At 36.0% G+C, this 20,442-nt stretch overlaps 1 pseudogene; it reads left to right on the top strand.

Annotated features, from left to right (window-relative positions):
- The window catches only part of LOC139362919 (transmembrane protein 250-like), a 42,614-nt pseudogene that overhangs the window by 12,124 nt on the left and 10,048 nt on the right, over positions 1–20,442 (top strand).

The raw sequence follows: 20,442 nt of genomic DNA, 5'->3' as shown, positions 1-20,442 counted from the left end.
GATCAGTATTTTATCAGTTCCTCTGTCTTTCTTTATACCAAGTATGAGTCATAAACCCTGTGATCAATTTGCCAAGAGATTGGCAAACTATTTGTATATACACTTTTCTTTCAAATAATCTGGATTCCCAATGCCCACAATCATTGATTCTAAAGAAAATGTGGGAGTAGGTAGATTTAATTTGCTAACAGTTTCCCAGTTGGTTTTGATAAACTTGAATGTCCCTACCATCACCCCTGGTAGGAAATCACTAGTGTAATATATGATATTGACATCTGTACCAATTACTCTTACAGGTGGAACAATCCAAAGTTTTAATCAAAGAAGGTGGTGTTCAATTGCTGCTCACAATAGTTGACACCCCTGGATTTGGAGATGCAGTGGATAATAGTAATTGGTAAGAAGGGTTTGTCCTCACAACTTTCCAGTACATTTGGGGTACTGGGGTGGTTAAACTTTCTCTTCTTAACATTTTAAAACTTCTCATCTTGGCAAAGGTCACCAGACTTAAAAGTAACATGACTTGGGTTTGTATACCAATTTTGCCACTTATTTGACGAAGTTTAACTTCAAGTTCGAAGTTAAACAAAGAAGTTTAACTTCTTTGAACCCAGTTACTTTGCTGTAAAATGGAGATAATACCTATCATAAAATTGTTTTTCAGACATATTCTAAAATAACGTAGCTAGATAGAATTCTCATTATAGTAAGAAATTTAAAACTGTTTGCTTTAATTTTATCCATTTGTATAAATTCTATCTCAATCCTCATTTAAACCTGATATTTAGACCTTCAGTTTTTCCATAAGTCCTAAGTGAAGAAAGCATCTACGAAATTTTAGTCTGAAGTAATTATCTTAGTATTTTATAAATAATACTTTTGTTTTTGTTTGAATTCACATTGTTTTTGAGGTATTTTTCTGTCAACTCTTAAAACTCCTAAGTTCATCATGAAGTTTTTATATCATTTAAAGTGATCTCTCATTTGAAATTTAAAACTGAATATAATTGTTTTCATATTATGAAGTGCATTATTAATACACTTATTAGTGTAAATAATATGCTAATAATTTAGCTGTTTTGACAATAAATATTTTCTTTCATTTGGAAAGTTTTGAAATAAAGAATAAAGGTTTATTCAACATAATTTATATTTTTGAATCTTTATATAGAATAACTTGACATATCTTCCACTGGTAAATTCATTTTGTGTATTTGAAAATATTGATTATTATTCTTTAACAGTCATCAGTTAATTCATGTGTAGAATTGCAACTTAATTGTTTTGTTTATTTGCATTCTGTAGCTGGCAGCCTGTTATTGATTACATTGATAGTAAATTTGAGGACTACCTAAATGCGGGATCGCTAGTGAACAGAGGTCAGATGCCTGATAACAGAGTGCAGTGTTGTTCATACTTCATTGCTCCTTCAGGACATGAGGCAGTACCCTGATACTTCTGGTTCCTTTTTTGTTGTTGTTGCTTACTGTTACTTTTATGTGCATATTTTAGTAATCTTTAAATTTGTGAAGTACATATAACTATACCCATTATTAAGTACCAAATTTCATGTAGACATGTCTTAGTTGAAAAGCCTTTTTAAGTCCTGTGTAAGCTAACAGTGATTTTACTCCTTAGTTCTTCATTCATAAGGATTTTCCCTGCTTCATGGAAGTAAACAGTGCTGCCACCATGGTTTGAGGTCTCAGTGTGGCAAATTTAGCCTTCATGTTGACCACTCTGCTACTAATTGAACTACCAAATAAAGAGAAGCAGCCATACCAGTTAGATATATTCAAAATAAATCCAAAGATGCTATTTATTATAAGTCTCATAAGAGATGGTTATGAAAAGCACTTGCGTGCCAATGTTTTCTTGTGCCGTTTCTTTCTACAAGAAATCTGTTTGACTTCTGTTTCATCATAGCTGTCATAGACATGTCATTTAGGTATCATATTGTTAGTACTAACCTTTTGTTTGTTAGAACATAAGACGTGAGTATCTAGACATTAATCTGATCTGATTGTTCTGTTTGTTATAGTTAGCCTGTACTCCCATTTTTTTGTTCTTTGTACTTCCCCTTTCATTTTGAGTATATATATGTGTCATTGACAACTGCAGATTTTTCCAATTATTCTTCCTCAATATTTTCCTTTGGGTAAGTAACTCAGCATATACAATTCAGCTACCTGATGATTGTAACTCCACCATCTCTCCACCAAAAGAACTGTAGTAGCATCAGGCTAAATAAATAGCATTAAGTTCTCTAACACATTACAGTAGAGTAAACCAATTCCTTCAGGTATACCTTTCTCTTCTGTTTTTGGCTTCTCACTCTCTCTTTTTTTTTTAAATAGATGGGTCAGTGCCCATTATCACTGTAGATGGAGAAGGGAGCTTTAATTATATACTTATATTTTTGCACTGTCAGATTGGAGTGGGGTAAAATGTTTCTTCTTTTAAGTCTAATACTCTTTTTTTTCACGTGCCCTAGGCCATTACATAACTGAAGACTCCCACCTTCAGGCAGGATTGGGTAGTACATGTTTGTAACTACTTCTGTTGAGGTAATTTCAGTTATTATTATTATTATACTTTAAGTTCTAGGGTACATGTTCACAATGTGCAGTTTATTACATATGTATACATGTGCCATGTTTGTTTGCTGCACCCATTAACTGGTCATTTACATTAGGTATTTCTCCTAATGCTATCCCTCCCCTATCCCCCCACCCCACAACAGACCCCGATGTGTGATGTTCCCCGCCCTGTGTCCAAGTGTTCTCATTGTTCAGTTCCCACCTATGAGTGAGAACATGCAGTGTCTGGTTTTCTGTCCTTGCGATAGTTTGCTCAGAATGATGGTTTCCAGCTTTATCCATTTCCCTACAAAGGACATGAGCTCATCCTTTTTTATGGCTGCGTAGTATTTCATGGTGTATATGTACCACATTTTCTTAATCCAGTCTATCATTTTACAGTGTTCTCAGTTTACCTATTTAAATCAGTAAACTGACTCTTTGACTTAAAAGGCTCAGAAAAAGTAATCTCAAAAATACAACACACTGTATAACCTTTTATGAGTATTTGTGTAGCTTCTTGAATTTATATTTTTAAATCATTCTTGTTTAACTTGTCAGGGCCTTTTCCTGAAAGCCAGCTGAGTGAAATCTTAACCTGCAGTTAAGTCAGTAAAATTTGTCAGCTTATAACCGATTTTATTTTTTTAGATCTTCTGGACTCTCTCCAAGTTTAGTAATTCTCATGAAATCACATTCCTCCCATCCCCTTGGGTAAATTTTATTTCTTAAAATTGCATGGGAAATGAGAGCTTTTTCAAAAGAAAAAAATTTTTATATTCAAATGACATGTAATGGCTCTGTGCCATTTCTTGTCACAAGGGGTAAGATGTTTAAAATTGCTATATCTTATATATAAAAATGTACCTTTGAATAATTTCTCAGTTTAACTATTTTTAGAAATGGAGTAAAGTTTTGCCCATTGGTACACGATATTGTGGATTAAGTGAAACAACATGAGGCCTGGCGCGGTGGCTCACGCCTGTAATCCCAGCACTTTGAGAGACTGAGGTGGACGGATCACCTGAGGTGGAGAGTTCAAGACCAGCCAGACCAACATGGAGTGACCCCATGTCTACTAAAAATACAAAATTAGCTGGTCGTGGTGGTGCATGCCTATAATCCCAGCTACTAGGGAGACTGACTCAGGACAATCCCTTGAACCCGGGAGGCAGAGGTTGCAGTGAGCCGAAATCACACCATTGCACTCCAGCCTGGGCAACAAGAGTGAAACTCCATCTCAAAAAAAAAAAAAAAAAAGACACAGAATTTTATGTATGGAGTTCTAGATACCCTGCTCACTACAGACTGAAATTCCATGCAGTCTAATAAATGAATCAGAGCCTTTCCATCTTGTCTGGGCAGTCCCTAGGTTCCCTTTTTAGAGGGCTTTGTTTTTAGAGTAATTAGAAATTGGGCCAACAGTGTACTTTCAGTGCCTCCTACCTCCTTCTATCAAGTATGAACTGCATGCATGGCTAATTTATGATTTCAGCTATTATCACTTCATATGCGTTGTTCACTATTTTGTAACTGTTATTAAAGTAAAAAACTGACTTGGAACATGAATTTTAAAATGGTGTTTTATCCTTCTAGTATTGATTCCCACTTTTAGAAAAATTGGTGTCATCCAGTGAGTTTTATACAGAAGGATTTTTTCCCTTAGAAATACATACATACATAAAAAAAAATTGTCATTTTTCCCTGCAGTTGTTTATTATGCTGTAGACTTTGAGGTTAAATAGTCTTTTCTCTCTACTGTGGGTTTATCTTCTAGAAATGATAAAGGATTTTCTGTTGCTTAAAAACAAGATTTAAAAACTAAATTTGTTGATGAAAAGACCAGCCAATATAAATCTAAATGGACAGAGGAAAAGAATTCAATCAGAATGCAATATACATGTGAACTAAATATTTTCTGTTGCTGACGTTTTGTAGGCTTCTGAAATTTAATGAGATGTCTACAAGGTTTACCTTTTTTCCTAAAGTTTAATTTTTAAACTGACTTAAATATTTTTTTGACCCTTTGGTTATATTTAAGAAGTTGACTTCTCTAATTTCCTTGTCATGTTTATTTTTAAATATCTTTCTCTTTAAAAGTTGGGATATTATAATAAATATTCAGCAAGTATTGTTTTGCGTTTAAATATAAAATCTTGTTATTTGGATTTTAATACAAATGCCTTTAAGATTTTTTAAAATTTTAGGTTAACTGAACTCTGCTTTTTTGTCTCTGGATTAATAAGCAGGCTTGTATCTGACATAATAGCTTCATAAAGCAGTGACAATTTAAATTTGTTATGAGTATAAATTGAAAAATCTTAACAATTTAGAAATCTGAGATTGAATATTTCATGGCATTTATATTTTGTGTTTTATATAATGTTTAATGAAAAGAAGCAAAACTTAAATTTTTTTTCAAAGATGGATAGGTTCAGGCCAGATGCAGCAGCTTACTCCTGTAATCCCAGCACTTTGGGGATCAAGGCAGGAGGATTGCTTGAGGCCACAGACTAGGCAACATAGTGAGATCCTGTCTCTACAAAAAATAAAAAAATTAGTTGGGGCTGGGTGCAGTGGCTCACGCCTGTAATCCTAGCACTTTGGGAGGCTGAGGCAGGTGGATCACCTGAGGTCAGGAGTTCAAGACCAGCCTGGCCAACATGCTGAAACCTCGTCTCTACTAAAAATACAAAAATTAGCCGGGTGTGGTAGTGGATGCCTGTAAGCCCAGCTGCTTGGGAGGCTGAGGCAGGGGAATCTCTTGAACTCAGGAGGTGGAGGTTGCAGTGAGCCAAGATTGCACCACTCTACTAGACTGGGCAATAAGAGTGAAACTCAAAAAAAAAAAAAAATTAGTTGGGCACAAGGGTGCACTCCTCTAGTCCTAGCTATTCAGGAGTCAAAGTGGAAGAATTGGAGGCTATGGTGAGCTATGACTAAACCACTACGCTCCAGCCTGGGTGACAGAGCAAGACCCTGTCAAAAAAATAAATAAATAGAAATGGATAGATTCTTTTAGTTAACACCAGTGAGGCAAGAACACAGTTTACAGATAATATAAACAGTGTTATTCCGTCCACACACACTTTTTCATTGTGCTCTGAATGCCAGTGTCAAATTGCAAGGGATTTCAGATAAGGAGAATTAGAATAGGAGGCAACTAACTTAATTCTCCATGTTTGCTTTCTCCCCCTCACTGTCGCTGTCTTTCTGCCTGTCAGCCTTACCACCATAGTGAAGTATATATAGTAATCTTTGTTAGTAAAAAGGACTGGACTATCTTTTTAGTCTTAGGGCTCTAATCCCTCCAATGTTAACATACATGGTTCTCTTTCTTCGTTTTAAAATGTCAGTCAATTCAATTATCATTATTAGCCAATAAAATCAATAACAGAATGAGACCTTTATTTCATTTTTCTCATGTTTTTATAAAAGTTAAGGAATACCACTTTGGAATGGTAGTCCTTTGCAAAACATTTCTAGTATCTTCATTTATTCTTGTGAACATTAAATTTTAGTCCATAGTATATTCTAGATTTGAGGACTTTGGTTCTCATTTAGAATTACTAAAGGACATGAGGAAAATCACAGCAGCTTACTTTTTTTGTCAACAAATATTTGGGCACCTTCTTAAGTGTTAGGTACCATGCTAGGTGCTGAGGATACAGATGAATGAGATAAGGCCCTCACTGTAAAGGGTATTTCAGTGAGAAGATGGGAGAAACAAATAGAGATGCTCCTCAGCTTACCCATCGTAAGTTGAAGATATGTTCGGTACACCCTGCCTACTAAACATTATAGCTTAGCCTACAGTTGGGCAAAATCATCTAACATAAAGCCTATTTTGTAATAATGTTTTGAATATCTCAAGTAATTTATTGAATACTATACTGAAAGTAAAACACAGAATGGTTGTATTGTTTCTATTCAATGCATATTGCTTGCACACTATGAAAAATTTGAAAAATTGTTAAGTGGAACCATAGATAGTGAGGAACCATCTGCATGCAGGCAGGCAGTTACTGTACAACACATTAAGTATGTGACCATATAAAAATATGCCTAGTCTGGCCAGGCACGGTGGCTCAAGCCTGTAATGCCAGCACTTTGGGAGGCCGAGATGGGCGGATCACGAGGTCAGGAGATCGAGACCATCCTGGCTAACACGTTGAAACCCCGTCTCTACTAAAAAAAAATACAAAAAACTAGCCAGGCGACATGGCGGGCACCTGTAGTCCCAGCTACTCGGGAAGCTGAGGCAGGAGAATGGCGTAAACCCGGAAGGCAGAGCTTGCAGTGAGCTGAGATCCGGCCACTGCACTCCAGCCTGGGTGACAGAGCCAGACTCCGTCTCAAAAAAAAAAAAAAAAAAAAAAAGAAATATGCCTAGTCTTAGGTTAGAGAAGGATTCCCAGTGGAAATTGGACCATAAGCCAGTGTCCTGAAGGATGAATAGGAATTAGCCAGGCCAAGGAGAAGGAGGATGATAATGGAGGATGTTCCAGCCAAGGTGGTAGCCTGTGGCCAGATGTCAAAGTACAGTGCTTTCAAGGAATTTTAAGAAGTTCCAAAAGCTGGCACATTGGAAGTAGGAGGCAAAGGAAAGGCCAGGAATGCTAAGAGACGAGGTCAGCTGGAGAATCTATGTCTTCACAAGCCTTATAGGCCATACTAGTTAAGGCATCTGGTCTTTAATAAGATTTTTGGTCAGGGCATAACTCAATAAGATTTGGATTTAGAAAGACCACTCTGACTTCAGTATGGATGGTTTGTATTATAGTTATTCATTCCAAAGGTCTTGGTGGCCTAAAGTAATGGAAATGGAGATATACATACATACATACATACATCTATACACATACTATATATATGGGAAGAGGATTAGAGGAGGGGAGGAATCCTAGGTTTCACACTTGCATAATTGGGTAGACTGTAGTGCCATTCACTGAGATAGAAAGCTTAGAAGAGGGAAAATGAGGTTCGTATGAGCTTTTGATTTTAAGGAGCCCATGGAACACCTGGGTAGCATATCCACTGGGTAAACACAAATCTGGAACTTAACAGTGAGATATGCGCTGTGTATGAAGATTTGAGAGTCAGTTGACTAACTGAAGATAATTGAAATCTAATTGGGGATGTGAAGAATCTTGTTCTCCCAAACTGATCAATTCAGTCATATCAAATATTGTGCTTTTCAGACTTAAACCATTGGATCTTGAGTTTATAAAGCATTTGCATGAAAAAGTGAGTATCATCCCACTTATTGCCAAAGCAGACACACACCAGAGGAATGCCACAGTTTGAAAAACAGGTGAGCAGGATGTGTTAACTCAGATTTCTTATACCATTCTCACAATTTGCAGTTTTTACTATTTTTAGTATAATGTGTTGCAATCCATTCCTCTTACGGCTTTACTGTGTTGTCATTTATACTGTATTAAAAATAACTCTTGAATCTTCTGCCCTAGTTTCCCCCTCAAAGCTCTTACCCACTATCATAGTATCCTCATCCTTTGTCAGTTTTTAAATATGGCTGTTTTAAGTGTTCTTTTTTTTTTTGAGACGGAATCTCACTCTGTTGCCCAGGTTGGAGTGCAGTGGCATGATCTCGGCTCACTGCAAGCTCTGCCTCCCGGGTTTACACCATTCTCCTGCCTCAGCCTGCTGAGTAGCTGGGGTTACAGGCGCCTGCCAGCACGCCTGGCTAATTTTTTGTATTTTTAGTAGAGACGGGGTTTCACCATGTTAGCCAGAATGGTTTCGATCTCCTGACCTTGTGAACCACCTGCCTGACCTGGTGTACCACCCGCCTCGGCTGGGATTACGAAGTGCTGGGATTACAGGCGTCAGCCACTGCACCCAGCCTTAAGTGTTCTTAACACCCCCACATAGACGATTTCTCTCCATACTCTTTAGAATTATTTTCTTAGAAGGAATTCCCAGGAAGAGAATTATTCTTTCAAAGGCTATGCTTGTTTTTATGGGTCTTTATCTTCCCCACTTCCCATTTTGTCATGGTGCTTTCCCAATAAAACAAATTCTTTTTATAAAGCGTACATCTGTTTCACTGTGGCTTTGCCAGCATTGTTTGTTATTTTTATTTTGAAAACTTTTTTGGAATGAAGTGGTACCTAATCATTTCTTTATCTTTTCCAGAAAGGCTGAACATTTTAAAAACAAAGTTTTTGTCCCCCCTTTTTGTAAACACCTGTTCAAATCCTGTGTCTTTTTGACCAGTAGTACTTGGTATTGCCCGTATTTATTGATATGGGTTCTTTTTATTCTAGGTATTTAGTTCTTTCTCATTTTCACAATATTTTTTCTATTTTCTCTTTTGCTGCTTATATGCTCATTTTGTTTTCAGTGTACTTTATGGGATATTTATAGTTTAAGTTATTGTTCAAACCCATGACCCTAAGATTAAGAGTCTCATGCTGTGTGTCTGAGCTAGCTAGAAGACCACTGAACTGTTTTTCTAGACTCGTGTCTAGTTGTCTGAATAATACTGAGTTACACAGTCACACATATTTCTAATGTAATTGTGTTTGGTTTATTATATATTACATTTTATGAAATGTAGGGTCAATTCTGGAACCTTTCTCTATTCCAGTAGTCTTTATTTTTGGCCAGTAGTATATTGTTTAAACCACAGCACTTTGTATAATATTTAATAATAGATGGTAATTATGTCTATTATCCATATAGTCCTGTTGTAACAAAATATTTTGTTTTTCACCTTTTTCAATATGAATTTTAGAATTCATTCATGAAACCCGTTATAAAAAGCCTGTTAAAATTTGCTTTGAAGTTATGCTAAATTCATACAAATTTTCAGAATGTTTTAGTACATTGTTTTTACTGTATCTAGTATTTTTCTGTTTTACATTGACCCATTCCCATTTTTATTTTGTAATGTGCTATTTCTAAGTTTCAAATACTATCATATAATACATTTCTCTTCTTTTATTATGTATTTCGATTTGGATTTTTACTGATAACTTAAAGGTAAAAAAGATGAATATGAAGTGACCTCTTTTAAATTGGTCACATTCTGGTGGTTATACTCAAGTCATTTTAATATACAACCTCTGACTAAAACCACTGCTTTTAGAGCTAGCTACCATTATTCATTTTTCTCTTCATCATGTATTTGTTGCCTCGTTTATTCTTTTTTTAAAAATATATATATGTAGGTACATACCCTAATTGTAGAAGATTTGTGGTCCTATTTTTTTTCAGTGAGAATTTTACTTCTGTTTACTTCTATCTCATATAGTAACTATGTAACACAATTTGTTCAGGGTCCTTTTATAGCTGCTGGGAAGCTTTGCCATGAAAATGGCACCAAAATATAAGTATAGGCAGGGAAGCTAGTTTTAGGTATATTAGCCATTGGTTGGTTATGGCCTCAAAGAAGGATAGGTAGTTGAAAATTATTTGGATGTCTATATTCTGTTTAGAATTTGGAGTAATTTTGGACAGGATAAATTAATTTGAACTAGGTCATTCCTGATGTTATTAATAAGTTGTCTTCTTTAGTTTTCTGCATTCTCCTTATTAATTCTTGATTTCTAGGGTGTGTTTTCTCCCTGTGTCCTTCCCTAATCTTATGCCTGTTGCTCCTCAGTTTGTGTGTATGCACATGTACATGCAAGGATTTTTCTGGTGAATGTGCAGGGAGCAGTGCTGTACTTAGTTTTACTTTACTTTTGCCAGATTCTACTAAAAATTTTAGGTGAGTTTAGCGCTATTTATCCAACTAAGTAAGATACTTGGGGATTTATATATAAGGAAGAATCTCAGTCATTGTAAAGAAATGACCTAAAGTCATAATTGTGGAAATCAGAGAAATCCCTTTCTGGAGTTTTACATCTTTTTTGGAACTCTTTTGGTATGATAACTAACCAATGATAGTACTTTGATTTTGGATTACAACTTTGCATCATTAAAAAACAGTAAAGGATCTGGAAACAAGGAGCCATATAAGAATCTAAGAAGCATGTAATAAACATAAGATGAATGTACTAATTATCTACGGTGCTCTTTTGCTGACTACTTCTTCAATTTTAGATAATGAAAGAAATCCAAGAACATAAAATTAAAATATATGAATTTTCAGAAACAGATGATGAAGAAGAAAATAAACTTGTTAAAAAGATAAAGGTAGGTTCATCCCTGTACATACACTAAAGTAATCCGAGGCCTTAGAAACATACTGCAATGTCCACAGGAAAGATAAAAATTATCAGTGTTTTAAATAGTTGGCTTACAAAATGCCTAGGGATATTTAATGTTGAATCCAATTTTATAGTTAACTTTGAAGATTGGCTAGTATATATAATAAGGAATTGTATAAACTACTGAGGTGAATAACACAATCCTTATTTCTAATTGTTTTTAATTAACTGGCTTTCATATTATGTAATTTTTTTCCCTCTTAAAAAACAAGTGATGAGAAAGGAGAGAATTCTTTCTGTTATGTTTTAACTGCCAGACAAAAATGTATTTCTTTTGTCTTTTTAAAAGCCAACCAAAATTACAGCTAGATAGGAGGAATAAGCTCTACCGTTCTGTAGCACTGTAGGTTGGCTGTAGTTAGCAGTAATTTAGTCTTATTTTCAGATAGCTAGAAGAGAGGATTATGAATGTTCCCAATACAGAAAAGTAAGTGTGAGTTGATAAATGTACTAATTACCCTATTTTGATCATTACATATTTGTATACAGGTATCAGAATACCATACTGTACCCCACAAATATGTACAATTATGTTTCAATTAAAAATAATAAAAACCAACCAAAAATTCACATCAACATAATTTTCTGTATTTTAATTTATCATGGTTTTCTAAGTACTTTGGCCCTAAAAATGGTATACTGAATAATGGCCTTATGTAGGCAAATACCTTGGAATAATGAAATGCTTATACCTCACCAGTGAAGAATTTCTGCAGTTGTATAAAATGGCCAAAGTTAGAGCTTAGCAAATATACTATTCCCTGCTTTAGGTACTGTTAAAGTTGGTTTATGATCAAGTAGGCAGGCTAGTCATTAGCCTCCCTTTTTTTCCCCAAATGCCAATATATTTTTTACCTTTTTTCCCCTAAGTATGGGACAACTTTCTGTAGTGATTTTTGGAAATAATTTGACCAGTATATGCTTGAATATTCTTAACTTTAAAGAGAAAATTTAATTTTATTTATTGTTTACCTTGGTGGTAATACCATGTGATGTCAATTTACTAAATATTTGTTAAATGGCCTATAAAAACTAATGTAGAAACTATCAAAAGTAATTTTTGGGGGGGCAATCTGTTGAGTAATGTAACTTTTTTTATTCTTGAATTTGTGAGGACTACAGAGATGTATTTGAATAAGAATACTTTGTTTTATAGGACCTCTTGCTGTGGTGGGTAGTAATACTATCATTGAAGTTAATGGCAAAAGGGTCAGAGGAAGGCAGTATCCTTGGAGTGTTGCTGAAGGTAAGGTTTTCTTCAGTGAATGACTTTCTATAAGATCTCAAGACAGTAATTAAAAATTTGTATTTATAGTAAGTAGTATAATATGCATACGGTATTGATATAGTCTAGATTTCAAGGATAATACTGATTTCAGGTTCTTGTAGTCTCATTTTCCTCTTAAGTACATTCATATTTTTCAAACCTGTATCCTACTAAGTCAGGCAAGTATGTGTTAAGTCCTAAAGTTATAGTATAGGTTGAACATTCTTTTTTTTTTTTTTTTAAGATGGAGTCTTGCTCTGTTGCCCAGGCTAGAGTGCAGTGGCACGATCTCGGTTCACTGCAACCTCCGCCTCCCGAGTTCAAGCAATTCTGCCTCAGCCTCCCGAGTAGCTGGGACTACAGGTGCACACCACCATGCCTGGCTAATTTTTGTATTTTTAGTAGAGACAGGCTTTCACCATATTGGCCAGGCTGGTCTCGAACCCTCTGACCTTGTGATCTGCCTGCCTCAGCCTCCCAAAGTGCTGGGATTACAGGCGTGAGCCACTTCGCCCGGCCTAGGTTGAACGTTCTTAAAGAGAAAATTCAAAATGTGAATTGCTGCAAAATCTAAAACGTTTTGAGCACTGACATGCCACTCAAAGGAAATGCTCACTGGAGCATTTTGAATTTTGGATTTTTGGATTAAGGATGCTCAACCAGTAAGTATAACACAGATATTCCAGAATTCCAAAAACATTCAAAACACTTCTTGTCCCAAGCATTTCAAATAAGAGATACTCAACTTGCCCCACCCTGGCTGGCATCCCTGCCTCATCATTACGTCTATTTGTTTTCGTATTTGAAAACATACCTAAAATTCAGGGGTTCTTTACCTGGGGCCCCAGGTAAAGTTTGCTCCCAGGGAATCTAGTGAACCTCCTGGAATCAGACATTTTGTAGAGAAGGCTAGTCACTTTTATCAGAATGTCAGATGGGTCATGGACCCTCAAGAATTATTTTAGAAATGTATAAGCCAAGTTAAAACATTTACAGTCTCCTTTCCTCAGTGCAAAAGTTGCCCTTTTTGACATCACATATTTAGAGTAAAAAAATTTCATTAGTAAGAGATCCTCTTTACTAGTTTTGTAAGGAGTTTTTTTGTTTTTTAACCTGCTCTCTTAAATTATTAAGGGTTAAGTAAGGAGTTTTAAATACCAATAAAATCTTAGTTATAACACCAAACCTCAGAAGTCCTTCCTCTTGGCAATAGGTTTATTGTATTGGTTTAATCTGATATTTAATCTTCTGTATTATAGTAAGCTGAAACCAAAATGTAGACATGATTGTTTTATGTTTGTTGCTATTATTTTTGAGCTTTGTTGTTTTTTTCTAAGAGACAAAGTCTTGCTATGTTGCCCAACTGGCCTTAAACTCCTGAGCTCAAAGTGATCCTCTCACGTCATGCTCCTCCCATATCATGTCACTATAGGCACACACCACTACCCCTGGTTTATTTTGAACAGTTCTTTAATTTTTAGGGTACTGTTTCAAGTTACTGTCCTTATTGGCAATTTTCCCAACAATGACCCCTGTACCTTGTTCCCAGCTCTCTCTGTCATGCCCAGGCAACTTTCAGTTGCTGAGCTGAGGCTTTAGAACTTATATACCCCTTAAAAATAGGCACCGGAGAAATTGATTTGCATCTCTCTTTTGTAGTTTACCCCTCTATTCCCAAGTAATACTCCTATTTGTGATAGATTCTTTAAAAATAAAAGTAAAGAACCTTAAAGTTCTTGGCTCTGTTTTTCATTTTGGTTACCTTAAGATTTTTTCTAAAGTGATTCTCCCTTCACTTACACCACTGACTTTTTAAAATGTATTATAGAATAAATATATTTTTTACCAATAATGAGAAAATACACGATTTCCCTTTTCAAAATTTCAAAGTTGTTTCCAGAGAGCTCATTTATTAGGTTTACATATCTTTTTCTGAGGATTAAACTACAATAAGGCAATAATACAGTACACTTCTCTGTCATGCCCTTACATTGAGTACTGTTAGTGTTAAATCTTGAAAAAACTCATCTAAGCTGTTTTGCATTTCCCCTCCTTGTTTTTACCTCCCAAGTTTCTGTGAAATATTTTTTGAAAAGACTAGGCATAGTGGAAATACAATATTTGCGGTCTGTTTTTTTCTTACAGTTGAAAATGGTGAACATTGTGGTTTTACAATTCTAAGAAATATGTTGATAAGGTAAATGCAAGCAATGATGGAAATAGCATAAGATTTTCTTTCACTAAATAAGAGTTGGACAGATTTACTTTTATGCCTTCTGTAAATGTAGCTAATTTAAGTTTATATCTTCAGTCTAGCAATGAAGTAAGCACTACCTGTAGATGATCCTTTCTCCAAGGTTTTGAAGTCATGAGCAAAAGTTACAAAATAATTTGTGTGTCTAGGGATACATAGGAAAATTAGTCTCTTTATTTTATCATTATACTTTGTGTTGAGGTTTAATACTGAAATAACTATGGAAAGTTAAATAGAAGAGGCTCTTCTTTCTTAATGTGAAAAACTTGTGAAAACTATGTAAGGGAAGGCTAGTTTTTGAGTCAAAAGCTAGAATTTGAATGTTAAAAGGTACACAGCCTGGTAGCTGGTGAGTAGGGCACATTTTATGTACTAGAACATAGCAAACATAGCAAAACCAGTCTTCCTACGAGGTGAGGAAAAAAATCCCTAAATTGTGTCTTGCACACTTGCTGAAAAAAGAAAAGGAGAGCCTATGGGAGCAGGACATTGAGGCCATCCTAATTAGAGGACCAGGGCTGGTAAAGAGGATCTCTTACTAATGAATTAGAAAAGCAGCAGCAGAGAGGAAGTCATGAAGAAAAAGTGTAATGGGACTAGAGATGTTAGTAGGTAAGGAACAGAAAGGGCATCAAAATGATCCTCAGTGTTTTCATGTTGAGATACATTTCTTCCTTTCCCTACCTCACTCCCCATTTCCCACTTACCTCTCTTGCTTCTCTATGCCTTTACCACATACTCTCTTTAACATCCAGTTATAGATGTCTGTCTTAAGTTGATACCTATTCATTTTCATACCTCTACCCACTTTCCCAAAACATAAGAATTTCTTTAGCTGTGTAAAGAAAGATACTAACATAAATATGGATAATAATTGGAAATCATGGAATAACAAGAAGGTCATTCTCCCAAGTAAGAAGTGAGGGGGAAAATTTAAGAGAGTCAAACTGCTATCTCAAGAAATACAATAGAGATGAGAGTGAATTTTGAAATCAAAGAAATTGGCATGTAATTCATCTTTATTTTCAAAGGAGCAGGTGTTTTTGGTAGGCACTACATGATAGGGTTGATTGAACAGTTGGGGTTGCCAGGCCTCACTTAGTGGGGGAGAGCAAATGCACGAGAAGGTCATCCTCTGGGTTTTGAGAATACAACACTTCAGGCTCTATTATGAACTATTTCCTTCCTCTTCCATTCTTAAGGTGTGACTTCAAAAGAATACCTATTAATAATATAATCGGCTTTGACAGTATATAAGTAGAGAATGTTTAATAAATACTAATTACCATTGCATTCCTATTGTTTTTAAATATTCTATGGTACTTGCCCAGTGCTTGACACAGTGGTATTCTATAACTTTTTCTTGTGTATTTTAAAAGTATGCAATCAAAAATTGCCTACATACCTAAAAGATCATAGAGGGGAAAGCTAGTTACTGAGCCAGAGGCTGCTTTGTTGAGATGGATTCTTGTTGTGTTGCCCAAGCTGGAGTACAGTGGTGTGATCTTGGCTAACTGCAACCTCCACCTCCTGGGTTCAATTAATTCTCATGCCTCAGCCTCCTGAGTAGCTGGGATTACAGGCATGCACCACCACACCTGGCTAATTTTTGTATTTTTAGTAGAGACAGGGTTCCACCATGTTGGCCAGGCTGGTCTCAAACTTGTGACCTCAAGTGAGCTGCCTGCCTTGGCCTCCCACAGTGCTGGGATTACAGGTGTGAGCCACCACACCGACCCAGGCCAGAGGCTAAATATTCGAAGGTTCACAGCCTGGCAGCTAGTGAGGGGCCTCCCTAGTATAAGCATTACAGAGCAAACTGACCATGCCTGCAAGAAGATTTAATACAGCAGAGCAGGAAGACTTTTATGCCTGAAAACTCTAAAGTTACATATTATTAAAAAGATGTATATTTAATTTAGCTCATGTCTTTATGACAAAGGCATCTAGTGAATATTTAATAAATATTTGAAGGAAGGAAATACCATACCAGTATTGCAGATGTCTGTAAATCCCAAGTAGTTGAAATTTTGCAGGTCAAAGGAACAGTGATTGCTTCTAAGAAAGAGGCAAGTTCAAAGAAGTGTTTGCTAATTAAGAGAACTGACTTACTCCAGGCAAACCAAGGAAGACAATGGAAAGGAGGAAAACTATACAGATATTTTTAGGGTGTGGAGATGAGTGTTTCAGAAATCAAATAGGGAAAGAAAACAAAAGGAGAACAGAAAGAGTTATGGTATCAGCAATGGGAAATGGAAGAGACAAATTCCTGAAACTGGGAAAACTGTATTGCTAATTACTAAATTATTTTGAGAATGGAGGAGTGGGTTTAATAATAAAAGGATAAAGCATATTTAATTAAATGGAAATAAAGACTTTTATAACCTGAAAAAATCAGAGTCATATAGAAGTGAAAGTGATTTTAGTGAAAGGGAAAATCATTCGTTAGCTAAAATGTTAGATGACACTAACAAAAATAGTTTAACAATTAGTAAATTCACCTTTTATTTTATACATTCATGCAAACATTTCATGTATTCTTCTTAGAACCTTTAATGATTTTTCAGTGATGCAGTGATGATATGTAATATATAATAATTAAAATTAGGCCGGGCGCAGTGGCTCACACCTGTAATCCCAGCACTTTGGGAGTCCAAGGTGGGAGAATTGCTTGAGCTCAGGAGTTCAAGACTGGCCTGAGCAACATGGCGAAACTGCATCTCTACTAAAAATACAAAAAATAGGCCGGGCGTGGTGGCTCACGCCTGTAATCCTAGCACTTTGGGAGGCCGAGGCAGGCGGATCACGAGGTCAGGAGATTGAAACCATCCTGGCTAACACGGTGAAAGCCCGTCTCTACTAAAAATACAAAAAAATTAGCTGAGCGTGGTGATGGGCGCCTGTAATCCCAGCCACTCGGGAGGCTGAGGCAGGACAATGGCGTGAACCCAGGAGGCGGAGCTTGCAGGGAGCCGAGATCAGGCCACTGCACTCCAGCCTGGGTGACAGAGCAAGACTCCGTCTCAAAAAAAAAAAAAAAAAAAATACAAAAAATAGTCGGACATAGTGGTGGATGCCTGTAGTCCCAGCTACTCAGGAGGCTGAGGTGGGAGGATGGTTTGAGCCTGAGAGGCCGAGGTTATAGTGAGCTGAGATCATACCACTGCACTCCATCCAGCCTGGGTGACAGCAAGACCCTGTATCCAAAAAAAAAAAAAAAAAAAAAAAACATAAACATTTTTTTGTATTGGTATTAGTGTTTGTTCTTAATTACTTTCCACTTAGAGAAACTGGTAACAATAATTTATTTCAAAAAGTGTTTATCATATCTGAGCTTCAATCTTGAGTTACCAATTTTGTTAAAATTCCTATTATCTCTATCTGCATTGGGACACAAAAGGTAATGGCATGTTCCTTGTAAAGGGGAGCTTATAGTTGAAGAGGTATAATGTCACCTGTGACATATACTTGTGCCAAAAATGAATGACAACCAAGGAGAAAATAGTCATGGTTAGAATGCTTTTCATGTCAAGGCCCAGAAAAAGGTTTCTAAAGCAGTTGAACTCTTGGACGAGAGATTGACAAATTAGCGTGAACTGTTCAGTGTCAATCACCAGATATGCCAGGAGTAGGAAGCTGCCCGACTTGCCTGAAGTGGTGTGGTAGAGCTTTAGAAGTAACAGTTATGGCTATAAGAGAACATGAATTTATCGAGGGACAGAGTCTGGGATATGAGATTTTTTATGAGATTAACCCAGACTTAGGACTAAGGGGAGTGAACTATCAGACAATTGCATGGAAATGTCAGTATGATATGAATCAGAGTAATTGAATATCACATTTTATTCACAAAGGGGGAGATTCAAGAAACTGGATTGTGAAGTAACAGTAAAGGTTTTCTGGATGTAAGGAATGATAAAAACGGTACAACAATACACTTTTTTTTTTTAGATGAAATCTCACTCGTACCCAGAATGGAGTGCAATGCGCAATCTTGGCTCATTGCAACCTCCACCTCCTGGGTTCAAGCGACTCTCCTGCCTCAGCTTCCCAAATAGCTGGGATTACAGGTACCGACGACCACACCCAGGTGATTTTTGTATTGTTAGTAGAGATGAGGTTCCACCATGTTGCCCAGGCTGGTCTTGAACTCCTGAGCTCAGGCAATTGGCCCGCCTTGGCTTCCCAAATTGCTTGGATTACAGGCGGCATGAGCCATCATGCCCAGTCAACAATACACCCTTATGTTTGTCTCCCAGAAGGGAGTTTTAGTAAAGTGGTGAAGATTAGTGATGGCAGATATAGGAAGTTTGAGATAGAATAGATGATGACAAGAGGGAGGACTGACAATATAGAGTATTGCCACACCGTGTGTATCCAAGAACACTACATTGGTAAAGGACATCCATAGAACAGCTAAGGACATCCATAGACACATCCATTGTCATTAATGATGAACTTTTTAACTCATTAAAAGAAACACATATGCAAAGCTACTGATAATTTTGTATGTTAAAACGTTAAAAGAATCAGTGTCTTGGATTATTAAATAATGATGGCATCCCATAAGTATTGTAGATTTATCTCATGTGTATTGATTTTATATATGATAGAAATGCTGTAAGCAAAAATTTGTTTAACCAAAATAGCACATTCACCTAGACAGTTTGAAGAAACAGAAATTTACTCTAAAATTCCTTAGTATGAAAACAGCTTGATATGTGATCTGAAATGTATTATTATGTATTAACAAAAACTCATATATTACCTTAGTAATATTGCTAAAAGGCAGTTTCTTTTAGATTTTAAGAGCTTCAGTGGTAGCTAATCTACAGTCTCTTGTCTAGTATATAAATAGATAATATAAAGATGAATACTCTTTCATAAAAGGTCATCGTTCAGTAACTGCTTTGGGGGATTTATGGGTCTGCAAATCTCTATGGAATCTAAATTAGCTTATTTTTTTATTGGTCTACTTTGACTGTAAATGAAAACAGATGAATGCCACCACCTTCCTTAACAATAGTCTTTTGTTCATTTTAAATCTGAAATTTTTGTTTCGGTAAAATTTTGAATTTATATTAAAGCTTGTTTAGCTTTTTTCCCCCTAGCTATTAATAGAAGCAAACTCTTGCTGTTTATTTATGACGGAACACATCTAGGACTTGAAAGATGTTACTAATAATGTCCACTATGAGAACTACAGAAGCAGAGAACTGGCAGCTGTGACTTACCATGGTGTTGATAACAACAAGAATAAAGGGCAGCTGACTAAGTAAGTATATACTTTTTTCTCCAAAAAAGGTATTACTTTTGTAGTCAATCATCATATTGTTTCATTTTCATTAAATTTCTCCTGGCTACTCAGTAGAAAATTTGGATAATGTTCTCTATGAACAACAGCATAAATTTATATTGTGTTAGGCTTTGTTAATAGTAGAAGCTTTTTTGAATGATCCATTTTGGTAGAGTTTTCACTTACAGATCATGTGGAAACAAAGGACAGACCTTAACAAAAGGAATATTTAGATGAATTTATTCTTGGTTACCTTCTCTATTGCTATTCCAGGGAGTAAATTAGCTGGAGTTTCGGTTTATTCTTTTGGTTGTTAGAGTGGTGTAAGTGACTACGAAGTGTGTAGCTTTGTCCTGTTGAGCTTATATCTCAAGCTGTGGTGGTTTCATGTTGGGGTCAAAAAAAGAGATGTGTGAAGAAGCTGATAACCATGTCTGTGCCCTACTTTTAAAAACGTTGTCATTATTGAAGATCATAATTATATGTCACTTAACAATGGGGATACATTCTGAGAAATGTGTCTTTGAGCTATTTTGTCATTCTGCAGACATCATAGAGTGTACCTACACAAACCTAGATGGTAGAGCCTTCTACACACCTAGGTTATGTGGTCTAGCTATTGCTTGTAGGCTGTAAACCTATATAGCATGTCACTGTACTGAATGTTATAGACAGTTGTAACATAATATTAAGAATCTGTGTATCTAAACATAGAAGAGGTGCAGTAAAAAGCAGTGTAAAAGATTAAAAATGGTATATCCGTATAGGGCACTTGGTGTGAATGGAGCTTGCGGGACTGGAGGTTG

Source organism: Macaca nemestrina, chromosome 4 (genome assembly GCF_043159975.1).
Source record: "Macaca nemestrina isolate mMacNem1 chromosome 4, mMacNem.hap1, whole genome shotgun sequence".
In the NCBI taxonomy this organism is placed as follows: Eukaryota; Metazoa; Chordata; class Mammalia; order Primates; family Cercopithecidae; genus Macaca; species Macaca nemestrina.
This window is presented reverse-complemented; position numbering and strand designations above follow the sequence as displayed.